Source organism: Gallus gallus, chromosome 1, assembly GCF_016699485.2.
Source record: "Gallus gallus isolate bGalGal1 chromosome 1, bGalGal1.mat.broiler.GRCg7b, whole genome shotgun sequence".
NCBI classification, from domain to species: Eukaryota; Metazoa; Chordata; class Aves; order Galliformes; family Phasianidae; genus Gallus; species Gallus gallus.
This window is the reverse complement of record NC_052532.1, coordinates 106,475,452-106,489,538: the sequence shown is the minus strand read 5'-3', so window position 1 is coordinate 106,489,538 and position 14,087 is coordinate 106,475,452. Positions and strand designations below refer to the sequence as shown.

Sequence of the window (14,087 nt, the reverse complement as noted above, 5' to 3'; positions counted from 1 at the left end):
GCTTTAATCTTTTAAAATCCCTGAGTAAGCAGATTTCTGTAGGTGTGATGGCTGGACCCATTGGCTTTGCTAAGATTACTAACATGTTTAAAACCAAATCCTTTTTTAAGAGTTTCTCTGGACTGAATCTAGTAGCTGGCAGAAGGGATGGAATTTTGGTTTCCATTCCAATCCTTCTAGGTTGTGGCTCACAACCCCAAAATGCTTCTGGAATGGAGGAGAGCCCCTGCAGAGGGGCTCCCTTGCAGCTGGGATGCCCCAAAGCCAGTTTTTCTCTCTGAAAGAAGAAACTCTGCCAAGTCCACATGGCAGACAAGGTTTTCCCAGGTGAGTCACGTAGAGATGGTAGCAAAAGGATTTATTCCTGTGTTTGGATCTGTGACTTCGGCGCTCTGCAGCCTACAGTGATCTCTGATCTCTGGGGTCTGGCCCAGTTTTCTGTTGTTTTATGGGACACCATACAGCACCCATTACTTCATAGTCCAGATGTAATTATGCCCCTCAGAAGTGGCAGGCTCTTCCCTTTGATTTCTATTATATCACTAAAAAGTGTGCACGCTCTCGTGTAAGTCTTGGGCAAAGTACAAATGTCTGTTGGGTGAGTAACCCATGAGGGGATCTTTTCTTTCAGACTCTGACACTCATGCTAAGAAAATGCAGATGGACTCTCTTACTAACTCCTCTTTATGAGGTTAGGGCTTTAGGTGGGAATTTTTTCTGGTTGATTTGAAGACACATGATTCTTATCATAAGAAGTAAGACTGTTTGCTGAGTGTTTACTTCCAAGCAAGACTGAATCACAACAATTTTCTGTTTGCATGAATAAAGAAGTGTTTTCATGAGTGGAATTATGTTGCCTACGTTTTAGATCAAATGCCTATGGAACTGGGAGTTTAATTCCTAGGCATGTTGGCCTGATGCTATGTGTAAGGCTAGTGACATTGGCCAAGAAAGGTTTGGAAAAGGATCAGAAAGGCACTGAGAGAAAACACACACATGACAGAGGGAGAAGGAAGTTTAGGTAGATGAAAAATAGATTTTGTAAAAAAAACATCCTGCAGTGTTCAGATGCTCTTGACTGAAAAATTGGATGTACAGTAACTGGTCAGCCCCTTGGTCTTGCTAGTCAAGGCACTCTGAGAGAGGGCAAGCATCAATCTTTAAAAAGAAGCTCCAGATGGATTCACATCAGGTAAATATAACGATTTTCTCCACCCTTTAAATTTCATTTCACTGGATAGCTGGGCATTCCCTACAGGTCTGTATTCCAATACCTCATCTCTCTGATGGTATTTTCTGTAGTTAGCACTATTATAACACTGCATACTCTTGTTATTAATCCAAACCTATTAACGCGTTTCTCCTCCATACAAAACTCTTGACTTCAATGACTCCTTGTGGCCAGGAGATCCTTACCCTAACCGGATACAACAAAGAGGAATTCTTAAGTTGACCTAGCTTTCTAAGATTCTATTTTAACCTGAGTCTAGCCTTACAGATGCCTTTTTTTTTAGGCAATCTTATCCAGTTATTAGGTAAGACATCTCTGCAGCTGAATTTAATATGTAAAAATTTAGCAAAACAAACTTGCTGGTACTTGTTTTGAAAAAAACTCCTGCAATGAAAGGCATGAATTACACATAATTATTGACCCTGCAGTGTAAATACGGATGATAGGAAGCTTTTAAAATGTACATTATTAAACTGCTAGAGTGTTTATAGCTATAGAGGGGTTTAACAATTAAGTATATGTTTATGAATTCTCCTAAATAGATATTATTAATCCAAAAATATGAGTTGTAAGATAATTAAAAAAAGAAAAACAATATTTTTCAGATCCAGGACACTAAATTGCCTATGAGCTGTTATAATCTTTAATTTAAAACTATATAAATATCCCCCGCAGAACAGCTTCTTTTACAGCCTGTTCCAAAGATGTTTAGTGAGTGTAAAGTCTTTCCACTGACTTCATTCAGCTTTGAAAAGACACTTGATCTCCTGTCAGCTTTACCTGTTCATGATTAACTGCTCTGGCTCATCTGTACTACCCTTCTGGCTCTTACAGAGGAAGGAGGGGTGTTGAGGAGTGTGATGCCAAGAAGGACTGTAGACTTTCTGTTATTTAACCATGTTACTTTGAAGACACTCAGCTCTCTTCTTTTTCTGCTTCTGTAGATGGGCACTGATGATGTGCTGTGTGAGGGGTGAAGAAAATTTAGTTGTTTTTAAGCATACAGTTGCAGCTTGCTCTAGGCAGGAATGGAATCTGGCCCTTGCAGATCATGCTGCAGGTTTCAGAAGTGCAGCAGGAACAAGTCTGGGAAGGCCTGCTGAGCACAGGGCTTGATGAGTTGTAGGTTCACAGTGTAGGCTGGGCCACAGAGACATAAAGATTTGTGATAGGTAGGCTGGGTTATTTTGACAGGTAGGAAATGGTACATGGTGCCAAGGTGAAGGGAAAGGCATTTTTGTCCTTTTGGTATTGTGCAATGCTAGTATCTTATTCAACTCTGTCTAAAATGTGATGATACATCAAGAATATGAAACCAAACACAATGATGAAGTCCCAGTGGGTAATTTGTCTCCATCCATAGGGAGCCTGATTTCCCAAATCATCCTTGCAGAAGAGGCTAATTTTGTGGTTTGCTATTCTAACTGGTCACCAAAGGCAGTTAAGAGACTGGTCTGAGTTGTAGAGATGGGCTTGGGCTGAGTAAGAATTTGGCAGTTTGAAATTTGGAATAATTTTAAATAGGCCACCACTTCCAAGTCTCCTTCCTTACCACCTCAGCTCTCATGTTTGTACTGCTACAGCTATTTAGATATGTAGGACAGGGCATGAGGAGGTGAACATACATGCAGAGTAATCAGGGGATGTTGATCACGTGAATTGTGGCAGAAGGTGATCTGAGCTAAAATAAGAGCTGCTGCTCTGTTTGGGTTCAGGATTTGAGTAAACTTACCTGAAATCATACTGTTTACCTAAAGTCTCTCCTTTCCCCTTCCCCCTCACTCCTTCAACTCCTACCTTTGGATTTCCACGTGCTAGTGTAGCCCAGTGAATGTTCTCAGGTCTAATTTTCAGCCAGGTAAGTTCAGCTGGGAACTGGAAAGGTGCTTACCCCTGCTGCCAGGCCTTTTTGGGGACTTGCCCAACCATCTGCGATTTGTTGGCAGATCTTCTGCTGACATGCAAGAAGACAGCCTGGCAAAAAGTCCAACTATGTGTTTACCTTTGAACAGATGGTGGGACCTGACTTCTGATGTGCTCCTGTTGGCTCTAGTAGGTTCTGACCAGCTCTGGGTGCTGACTCTCATGTTAGTTGCCCCCAGTGCAGGACGAGGGTGCTTAGTCCTCAAGATGGACGAGGAAAAAGAAGACTTGCAATAGTTGTGATCTTTGGTTCTAAGCCAAGGAAGTTTGGCTATCTCTGGAGGAGGGGAAGTCTGAATAAATTATCCGAGTCATTGCAGAGATTATTACTCCCTCTGGGTCTTCTCTGGGAAAGGTGATGATGGGAGAGCACGGGAAAGGAAGCAACTGAAGTCTGGTAGAGCAGAGGCTTGTGCCTAATGTTCGGCTGTCCTGACAAAGACATCCTTGTGAAGTGTGTACAGTGAAGGCACCTAGCAACATTTGTTTTTGTTGGCTGCACATCTGTGGTCCTTAAATATGGCAGAATCTAGTGCTAGAGTACAGAAGAAAGCATCTGAAGGTTTCTGGGGCTCTCTGATGGCTTTTTGCCCTGTTACCAATGAGGGGCTTTCTGCTTTCTGGAGACAGAGTCAGACTGGTTCTGCAGAGTCAGAGAAAGGGGCAGAACTCAAGGTCTGACTATAATCCTAGTGCCGCTTGCAAACTGCTCTCAACAATAGTGGGTCAGAAAAGATCTGCATCCTTGTATAATGTTGTGCAAAGCATCTGTACTATTCCTGCGTTGTTAGGTTCCCCCTCATTTCAGTGAGGACCTAATTTAGATATTCAGTGTGGCTTTTATTTTGAACACTCTGAATGCCAGCTCTTCTGTGGCTTGTGCAGGATAAAGTGTGTGGGGTGAGTGGTCTCTCTGAATTTCCCTTTGGCTCTGTGAGAGGGAGGCATGCAAGAGGGGATGCCAGACACCTGCCCTCCACTACACCCAAGAAAGGAGGTTGGCTTAGGGGAAGTAGTGAGTCTGGAGAAGAGGCTGTCCTCTGCTGTCCTCTGCACTGCATATGCATGGACCCCCATGTGCAGTTTCTTGCCTGGATGAGTCACGGGAGTGGAGCTCTCTGTGTGGGCATAGCTTTGGCAGTGTATCATTGCTCCCCTCAGTGCCTCACTCCATCCCTGGGTGGGTTCTGCATGTAGAGCCCAGACAGAGGAATTTCCTTCTTTACACAGTGGGTGTTAATCAACATTTTGGGAAATGCAATTACAGGCTGGCAAGCTGTGGAAACCTCTGGGTTTCCCACACTTGGTCAGTGTGGTCATCATCTATGGCTCAGCTCTTTCATTAGCTGCCAGGTACACTTAACCTCTCACGGCGTCTGCATGAGACTGGGAGTGTTTTCTGAATGACTAAGGTTCCAGCCCTGCAGACATACATGTATGCTTAGCAGCAGCCAGCACTAGGATTTTCCTAAGAGAATTGGGAACACAGTTTTTCTGGGAGCCAAACGATGGTGTTTTCTTTTTCTTTTTTTTTTTTCTTTTTTTCCTTTTTTTTTTTTTTTTTAATTTAATAAAAAGAATCCCTGCTTTTTTTTGTTACTAGCTTTCCAGCTGAGCATTTTAGACTCCTGGCACTGCTGCTGTACTCTGGTGCATTACTCAGCTTTTGTGCTGCCAGACTGAAATGTCAATGCAAGTAACTGTCAGCCTCCCAGGAGGTGAAATGGAGAGCACCATTCCCCCCTCCCTAGGTAAGTGGTTTCAGGATACATCTCGGTCAGTTACGAGAAAAGTTATGGGATACATTGCCTGAGGTAGCGAGGGGCTCGACTTGCCAATGCACAATCCTCTTCCCAGTTCCCGAGAACACCCTGAATACTGTGGAAAAAAATAAGGTTTTCCCATTATGTGTGCTTTCCTGAGTCATTCTGCTAAATTATATTCCCACTGCCATTTTTTCGGCATTCCTACACGGCTATGCCCTGACTACTATGTTGAGTGAAAAGCTTCGTTATCAAAAGTCATAATTCATCTACCAGCTCTCAGAGGTCACCACTTATTGGACATTTATATGCTGACCTTAAGGCCTTGCCTGTACAGAAAGGCTGTACTGCTCTAGACTTATTGGTATAATTAGAGTAAAACAATCTCTCCCTTTCCCCCACTCCTCCTTGGTGTGGATGCAATCACCCAACTGTAAAGATGTTTATACAAGTCTCAGTTATAACCGAGAAAGCAGAATGTGTTTTATCACAACAAGGTATTTTTATTTCAGCATAACCGTATCTCCACCAAGCCTGATGCTGATTTAATTAGGGCTAATGTTACAAAGAAGTAGTTGCCAGAATCAGCATACTGATATACGGGAGCAGATGCATACACAGAGCTACTGTTTATGTCCTAAACACATCCTGATGTGGCACTCCCTTCTGTGGCAGCACAGACCTAGCACTGTGCGAGATGGAAGTCGTATTGCTGACTGAAATACACAGAAGCTGTTTAGACAAGGCTTATGGAGAAACACAACTTATTTTCTGCAATTTTCTATCCTTCTGAGGCTGCTCTGCATTGTGGTAAGGCAATCCTGACAGCAGCTACAAGCAGCAAGACATGTAAATTTGGTCTAAAAGATAAAACACCAAAATTATTCACTGCTTAAATAGACAGTTCAAGAGAACAAGCTCTCATGAATTAATGCCTCATGGTCTGAAATGCTTTTAGTGTTTCAATTCATTTTGAAGGATTTGGGAGAAAATGGCCCCTGTGTCTGGAAAGAAACCTCATACTGACCTCACCAAAGAAATCTGGATGTCTTCTTCCTGCTTTAAAGGAGCAAATAAGGATGAATATAGATGAAGTGGCCAGCAAAACTTCAAGCCAAGTCAGTTACAACATATCTGCAACCACAAGCCAATTAGACCTGCCTTGGGGGTTTAATACAGTGTGCAAGACAATGTCAGTATCTGAAAGTCTGCAGTGCTTTATAGCCCGTGCAAACAAACAAACAAACAAAAAATTAACTGAAAACAAGGTAAATAATAAACATGTTATGTAATATATTTTTGAACATGTAATATTCATGCTATTTCTCCGGGGTACCTCAAATCCAGGATGAGACAAGACTGCATTCAAACTCTGCTGACAGTAAAGTGCTTTCAGAGGAACGGGAATGCTTGGCAGAGCTTCCAAAGGCAGAGGCTCCTTGGTTGTGAGCAGCTGTACCCTGCCCCACTGACTCAGATGTTGGTCCTGAGGTCTGAACCAGCTGCCCCTACAAGTCAGAGCAGCCATAGGCCTGCTGTGCCAGCTTATTTATCAGCTGGGAAAGTCCCATATGACCCATAAAAAGACAAGGCCTAGCATTGTCCGGGTGTGTTTTGTTTTGCTTTTGTTTTCTTACTCCTGATGTGCTCCTCCATGAGGAGGATGGGTTGAGAAAATTTGGCTTTAATCAGGCATTACGGTTGGCTGTGGAAGGTGCTTCAACTCCGCTCTGGTGGTACCAACAGATTTCAGTGGACACCAATGATTTGTCTAGCAAAAGTAACTTTTAGCAAATTCTTTGGTTTCCCAAAAACAATATCAAAACCCAGGCTGAAGTAATAATCATAATTTTTTCTTCTGTTGTCTGTAAATGTAATGAGAATGTGCAGCCAGGAAGTGTAGCCTGTTCTGTATCATGTGCCCTCAGTTCCTCATGCCCTGCAGTGTAGAGTAGGCTGGTACAATTTTTAGACAAGATTAAAATTGCCATTTGTTTTCCTTCTACAATCTACAGTCAGGGATAAGAATTTTTTTCTTTTCCCACACACCTTCCAAACCTGCTGGCATCGCCCAACCATCAGTAAAATCATTGGACTTCTACCTTTGCCTTTAGTAGAAGCCAGAATTTGTCAACGTGCCTGGAAGTTTCATATTTTCCACCAATGCACCAGACTTGAAATAAACCAAACCACAGGTGATACACTAAAGTTTCACACATATCCTGCCCATGTCAGTCAACCTTCCCTGATGTAAAAGCACACTGCAAAAAGAAACCATGGGATAGCTTGTATTCTGAGGGATCTTGCACAGGACAAAATACGGAGCATGAAGGGTAGCAGGCAGTGATGTAGGGTGTTAGGAGAAGGAGAGCAAGCCTGGGAAGGCTGGAATTGGAGGGATGGTGGGGTGAGAGAGCAGGATATGCCGCGCACCTTTGTTTGCGTTGCCTGCTTAAGGGTACGACCTGCTGCCTATCTAAATTGCAGGATTTCACTTTTCACAACAAACCTCAGGTTGTACAAGTGATTTCTTACACAGCACACTGAGCAACACCTAATCATTTTCCCTCACACAGGGAAGTTAATGATTGTTTAATGTGTCTGGAGCAGTGATGTCCCATGTTTGGCTTGCAGGTCTCTGAGGCTATCCAGGAAGTTTAACTGTGCAGTATTTAGCAGCTGAGCTTTCCATTAAATTAATTTTGGCATCCTTTTTCTATTCCCATTTCTTTCCATGTCCAAGAATTCTTTGGAAAATAAACAGCATCCGATTTTGCAGATTAAAGCAAAACCTCACATTCATTATTTCACATCAAACGTTTTCTCATGGATGAATAGAAAAGGAAACCTTGTTTGGCCTCTGATAAAGAGAAGACATGTCCCAGGGTTGACATCCTATGTAGAAAGATATTTCCCTAAGGAATTGCATGTTTCTGTACCAAAAAAAAAACCCCACAAACAGTGAGCAGAAGCTCACTTCTTCCTGGGTGGCAGAAGGGGCCCAGAAACATTCAGTTGTACACTGGCAGGAGAAAAAAGTCAGAGAAACCAATGATGAGGTAATGAGGGTTTTCCATGCAGACCTCCTTAGACAGAGCACAGAGCTGTTGGTGGTTTCCGTCTCTTCTTCGTGATCCCTCTCAGTCCCAGGTAACACTGAAGTGATTTAGGGCACTTTTGGTGTGCTAAATTGCTTTAACTGCAATTTGGACATCATATTCTCTTTTGCTGTTATTTGAATTTCATCCTAAACAAATGAAATCAGGTAACTGATCTATGAGGAACCAGAAGGTCTGAGGTACCTGAAATCCTTGCTACATACACTGAGGGATGAAAAAGCCTTAACCAAGTTTCTGTTTTCTATGCATGAATTTATCTGAAGCTCAGTGCCTTGAAGCTACGCTTTCATTCCAGCTGGACTTGTCACAGGGGCAGCTGTGGGCAGGGGTAGGACTGCTTGGGGATGCTTTGACTTTTTTGTATGTGTGCAAGTCCATTAGTCAGAAACATTATTGGTGGTGTTTGTTATTCTCATTTTGAAATTTCACATTGAGTTTTGAAGATAACATAATGCAGAAAAATGCTTTTAATGATCAATCTGCAAGAGAGGAGGAACTGCCCTTCAGGAGATCAGAGTGGATAATGCGAATGCTCTCAGTGCCTGGGGATGCAGACAAATTAGGGAGAGGCCAGATGAGAGCTGAAAGAGCAATAAGAAATTTTTAAAAAACATGGTATGTTAGGAAAGATTAAAGGAGGTAGGGGGCTTAGTCAAGGGCAAAGCTTTGTGAAGGATATATAAAATCTGAATATTTAGGAGCAGCTATAGGGTGGCAATCAATTTTCTTCAAGTCCATCTAGGGATGTATAAATCTGCTCATATCTAAACAATCTACAGTAAAGATGATATACCTTTCCTACTAGAAAAATCTTTTGTTATTGTTGTTTCTCTTTTTTAAAAAAGCAGGTCACTGAAGTGGTAGAGCAGGTTGCATATAAAAATTGTGGAACTTCTCAAAATGTTTTCAAGACTCAGCTAAATAATCTTCTGCCAGAGATGCCTTGTTAAATTTAACCTTGCCTCAGTACAGGGGTTTGGACTAGATGAACTTAAGCTGCATAAATATTGATAAAAAGCAAGTGATTGCCTCTCTGTTTTAATAACCCATCCTGTGCAGAATGACCCAGGAACTACAGGAACCCAGTACAACTGAAAACAGACACTTGTCTATGAACAACTCGACCAAAAAGAGTGGTTTGATAGAGTTTTTAAAGGGAATTAGTAGTAGGCTGTCAGAACTAGCCTTTATGGTTTTTTTTTTTTTTTTCAAGAACACGTTCTTGGGAGGACCACAGAGAAGTTGTTTGAGCTGTCAGGGATCAGGCCAGGAAGCTAAAATCCAGATGGAATTAAATCTAGCCAGGGACATAAAGGGGAACAAGGAGAAATTCTACAGGTATATCAGTGATAAAAGGAAGGCCGGGGAAGATGTGGGCCTTTTCCAGAAGGAAACTGGGGACCTGGTCACAAGAGATAGGAAGAAGGCTGAGGTGCTCAATGACTTCTTTGCTTCAGTCTTTACCAGCAAGGGCTCCAGACATACTGCCCAAGCTGCAGAAAGCAAAGGTAAGAACTGAGAGGAGAAAGATCTGCCTGCTGTAAGTGAAGATCAGATTCAAGACCATCTAAAGAACCCGAAGGTGCACAAGTTCATGGGACCCAATGAGATCCATCCATGGGTTCTGAGGGAACTGGCAGATGAAGCTGCCAAGCTGCTATACGTCATATTTAAAAGATCATGGCAGTCTGATGAAGTTCCCACTGACTAGAAAGGGGGAAACATAACCTCAATTTTCAAGAAAGTAAAAAGGGAAGATCCAGGAAAATAAAGGTCAGTCAGTCTCACCTCTGTGCCTGGCAAGATCATGGACCAGATCCTCCTGAAGGCCCTACTATAACACATGGAAAATAAGGATGAGATGATTGATAGTAATCAACATGGCTTCACCGAGGGCAAATTGTGCCTGACCAACTTGGTGGTCTTTTATGATGGAGTAACAGTGCCAGTGGATAAAAGAAGAGCAAGTGATGTCATCTACCTGGACTTATGCAAAGCATTTGACACTGTCCCACATTACATCCTGGTAACTAAATTGGAGAAAAAATGATTTGATGGATGGGCCACTTCCTGGATAAGGAATTGGCTGGATGGTTGCATTCAGAGCGTTGTGGTCAACAGCTCAGTGTCCAAATGGAGACCTGTGATGAGTGATGTTCCTCAGAGATTGGTGCTGGGACCAGATTTAACATCTTTGTAGGCAACAAGGACAGTGGAATTGAGTGCACTCTCGGAAAGTTTGCAGATTACAACAGGCTGAGTGGTGCAGTTGATACAATAGATGGAAGGAATGCCATCCAGAGGGACCTGGACAGGCTTGAGAGGTGGAGCCATGCCAACCTCCTGAAGTTCAACAAGGCCAAGTGCAAGGCCTTGCTCCTGGACTGGGGTAATCCCAGACGCAAATACAGGCTGACTGTAGAATGACTTGAGAGCAGCCCTGAGGAGAAAGATTTAGGGGTGTCGGTTGATGAAAGACTCAACATGAGCCAGCAACATGTGCTTGCAGCTCAGAAAACCAACCGTCTCCTCGGTTGCATCAAGAGAAACATGGCCAGCAGGTCAAGGGAGGTGATTCTGCACCTCTGCTCTTGTGAGACCCCATCTGGAGTACTACAGCCAGTTCTGGGGCCCTCAACACAAGGAGGATATTGAGCTGTTTGTGTGGGTCCAGAGATGGGCCACGAAGATGATCAGAGGGCTGGAGCACCTCCCCTGTGAGGACAGGCTGAGAGAACTGGGGCTCTTCAGCCTGCAGAAAGGAAGGCACTGTGGGGACATTATAATGGCTTTCCAGTACCTGAAGAGGGCTGACACGAAAGCTGGGGAGGGAATTTTTGTAAGGGCGTGTAGCAACAGGGCAAGAGGAAATGGCTTTAAACTGGAAGAGGGTATATTTATACTAAATATTAGGAAGAAATTCTTTACTGTGAGGGTGGCTAGACATTGGATCACATTGCCCAGAGAGGTTGTGGATGCCCCCTCCCTGGAGGCATTCAAGACCAGGCTGGATGGGGTTTGAGCAACCTACTCTAGTGAAAGGAGTCTCAGCCTATAGCACAGGGATTGGAACTAAATGATCTTAAATGTCCCTTCTTAAAGGTCCCAAACCATTCTATGATTCAGTGATTCTAATTCAGGCAGCTGTGGAGGCCTTTGCTAATTGAGTTATTGAGCAAAATATAGTTTGCAGACAGGTCTAAGGACATCTCAGTTTCTCTTTCCTGGGGTGTTCCCCTGTACTGGGGAAACAAGATGAATTTTTACCCCACACTAATAGCCAGATGAGCATCCTTCTCTGGAGACTTGCTGTCCTTTGCCAAGATGTTTGACTTTGGTCCTTATCAATCATCAGAGTAGCATTCACATCCTCCTTGTTGATTCAGAGATCCTGGAAATAGCCTAGGAAAAGAACAACATGCATAAGTAATGACTTAGCAAACATGAAGCAAGATAGAAAGACATGGATCATTCACTGGGGTGGAGAAATAACAAGTTCCTGGTGTAAGAGTTGCCCCTAGGAAGCAGTTCATGCCAAGTCTAGTAGGAGGTCCAGGTGAGGAGCAATGCGTCTTTATCTCTGTGCTGGCAATTTCTCTGTGGATGCTGTCCCTTTCCTCCTCCTGTCTAGTTCCTCAGGCGTTGGTGCATAGGGAAGTTACTCTTGCCCTAAGCCTGCGTTGTTGTGTGTTTCCAGTGCTTGGCTTAGCATGGAGGGTGAGGAAGTCCTCCCCCACAACAACTCATGCTCATGGGGGCCTGTGGGAGCTGCCAGAGGATTTGGTATGAGGGAAATTCACTCCATTTTGTTGGCAGCAAAATATCTTTTTTTTCTGAATAAAAATGTCCTTGAGAAAGAGTCTAATTTATAGTTAATAGCTGGAAGGTTTTGTGAGAACTTAGCAAGGGCAGAAAGCTCTGGAGTCTTATGGTCTGGGATATAATAAAGGAGGATGGTTTCCATGAATACTCTGGGGTATTATTTTGTGCTGTGCATGGTTTTTTTCTGAGCTTGGTCTCTTCCTACAATACTCAGCATGTGCTGTACAGAAGCAAGGCAAGACAAAGCTAACCACGTAGGTCATGACTCTGAGCATGTGGGAAGCCACTCTCCAAGTATAAAAGTTAAGGTAAATATCTGGTGTTGATAAACACATTGTGCATACTTAAGGCCACCAGTGTTCCTCGGGTGCCCTTTGTTAGTGTAAATAAGCTTCATCTGGGTTTGTGGCAAACCTCAAATATTTGACTTCAGTCTCATCATGGTTGAACAGGCAGTATACAGTTATTCATCTGTTCCTGTGCATGATTTTTAACACTGTAACTTATCATATTAAATTGCTCTTGACAATGAAACCCTAAGCTTTTCCAAAGAAAACAATAACAAAGGGCTAGAGGATCCTCCTCTTGTTCAGTTTAAAATTACTTTGCTATATATCCAGGTACCGTCCATTCTCCCATTCCAACAAAAATGTTAACTCTCTCCATTGCATCTGCTCTATTAGCCTGGTGACACTGGGAAATCTGAACTGTACCAACACCATGGGGATGCCTTTGCCCGGGCTAACAGAAAGAAGTGGCTGTATGTGAGTGAAGATACCTGTGTCATCCCACTGTTGGGGTAATGTGACTTCATCTCTCTGCAAAGCCCAGCACAGCCTCTTGAAGTGTGTGTTTTGATCATCATCCTCCAACTTTTGCGAATACACGAAAGAGCTAGAGTATAGGGGGAACTACACCTTTGGAAAGGTCTGCCCAGTGCCAGATGGATCCCAGATTCCTTGTCCCTGAGTGCCTTGAAATGAGCAAAATAGCTGGTTGCATTGCTGGAAAATACTCAGGCAGATAGAGACAGGTTCATTGTCTCTATCACGCATAGCAATAAGCATGAAGAAAAGAGAAATTTTAGGACAGTTTCAGCCTGATCCCTCCAGCTTTGGAGTGCTCTTTGGGCAAACTCTGTTCCAGTGTTCATGTCTGTAAGGTAGAGCAGTCTAGAAAAGTATTTTGTGTATGTGGCATCCATATCTGTGCACCGGGGGACATGAAGAGTTTCATTCCCATAGAGGTTTTGGGACCTATCTGGCATTGTACCTGTGTAAATTCCAAATTCCTCCCTGTTGATACTCATACAAAGCCTGGAATTGTAGGCAGGAGTTCCTACTCAACAGACCACCGAGTAGGGCCTTGTGGGAATGCTTGGGTCCTAGTCCTTCTGCCCATTTGAGAGCCAAGCTTTGTCACTTCGGTGATGTGCCAGCTTCAGCTCCAAGGTGAAAGCTTCCTCTCTGGAAGCACCTCTTTTGGGCAGAAAATACTTAAACATGTATCGTGTTTCAGAAAAAGTGAGAGTGACGATGTACTCTGACGATGAGAATTTCCAGTATAATGTCTTAAACTAAACTGTTGTTCCATTGAGTGCAGTGACTCAGAGGACACTGTTTTAAAAGAGGCAGCAGTTGTCTCAGTAACACGAAACGACACCCTTTGACTGGACAGGGAGTTACCAGTTTTGCTGATTTCCTACCATGTATTAATGTTTTTGGCAACGTGCTCATGATGAAGCTGAGCTTGTATTTCTCACTGCAAAAATTTCTTGTTTGTTCTTTGTTTGAAGCCACGCAGACATATCTTTCTGCCAGCATGGTCTTTGCTTCATTTCTAACTCCCTGTTTTCCTCTTCCCTGGCCACTTTCAGCAGTTTTTCCCTGCTAGCAGTCACCCGTTCATAAATCCCGTTGATCTGAACTGTGTGGGGGTGGTGGGGGTGGGCGGTGGGGTGCAGTGGGGGCTGTTCCTGTCAGTGCTTGGCTGGGGCAGGTTATTTCCAAGCTCTAGTTTCTCCCCACCCACGCGGACAGGACACACTGCTCTGGCTTGATTTCCCAGAATGAGTTTGGCCAGGAAAATGCAGAAGCCTTGTCTCTGGCTTCAGGTTTTGGCAAAGTCTTCTCTCAGGAGCATGTCGGTAATGGCAGCATGGTGTAGTAGGGAGGCTGGATGCTAACCCGAGCAAACAGCTGGCACCAAGAGAGCATCCGTACTTGTCAA

General features: G+C 43.5%; 1 long non-coding RNA gene across 1 annotated transcript; it reads left to right on the top strand.

Annotated features, from left to right (window-relative positions):
- The first annotated feature begins 222 nt into the window (after positions 1–222).
- Positions 223–6,286, top strand: LOC121108233. The gene is made up of 3 exons (XR_005842581.2): positions 223–327; positions 4,758–4,905; positions 5,896–6,286. It is a non-coding gene; the product is annotated as an uncharacterized LOC121108233 (long non-coding RNA).
- The last annotated feature ends 7,801 nt before the right edge of the window (positions 6,287–14,087 follow it).